The sequence below is a fragment of the Piliocolobus tephrosceles genome, chromosome 1 (genome assembly GCF_002776525.5).
Source record: "Piliocolobus tephrosceles isolate RC106 chromosome 1, ASM277652v3, whole genome shotgun sequence".
Taxonomy (NCBI): domain Eukaryota; kingdom Metazoa; phylum Chordata; class Mammalia; order Primates; family Cercopithecidae; genus Piliocolobus; species Piliocolobus tephrosceles.
In genome coordinates this window covers 220,991,769-220,992,670 of record NC_045434.1, presented here as the reverse complement: position 1 = coordinate 220,992,670, position 902 = coordinate 220,991,769, and positions in this window count along the sequence as shown.

Below are 902 nucleotides of genomic sequence, written 5' to 3'. Positions count from 1 at the left end.
TTTGCTTAGTTTTCATTAAGTTTGCTAAACTTGAATTGTGAATAAATATATGGCTGATTTATATTGTAATTAAACTGCACATTGACATAAACTGTACATTGAAAGTTGCACATTGTCATCCAAAATAATACTTAAGTAAAACCAAAAATACAATAAACCAATGTCAAGGAACCTATCCTAAAATAAAAATACAGTTAACATGGAATTGCAAAACTAGAATGGGAGAAGCATTTACCCATAAGATCTTGTTTGTAACATTGATATAACACTAGAAAAGAATTTTTCTAAATAGCTGCAGTGTTCAACTGTGACTGTGTGTCTGTGAAGACCAGGCATTCTGAATCATTGCCCTGTGCTGTGTGGCAGTGCAGTTTTACAGAATGCACTACAATAATTAATAAAATTCTCTAATGGGAAAATTTTGATGAATAAGTATTTACACTATAAATATTTATATTATTAATATATTGGTGCTATTATTTCACAAAATAAAAAAGCTATAATACAGACTTTAAAAGCAAATGATAGCCTTACATTTCTAAATAAAGAAAAAATATAAATTTTGTGAAATATGGTTAAGAGTAATTGATAAAATAAAAATTTGGGCATAAATTATATTATAGTTTGGGTAGAGGTTGAAAAAAGTGGATGAAAATTTTAATGAGCCCCTTTTGCCTGCACTAAACTTAATCTATAGGTGAACATTATAATATATATAGGGTACCTACTACTATCTGATTTACTTTTTACACAATGTATAAATCCTAGCCTATTGTCTTAATGTCTGAACCTAAAATAACACACAAACCTACAAGAGAACAAAATAAGGAAGAAATGTATGGAGACAGTGACATTATGAAGATGGTGGAATAGGGAGTCCCTACTTTTATATTCCCCTGCAG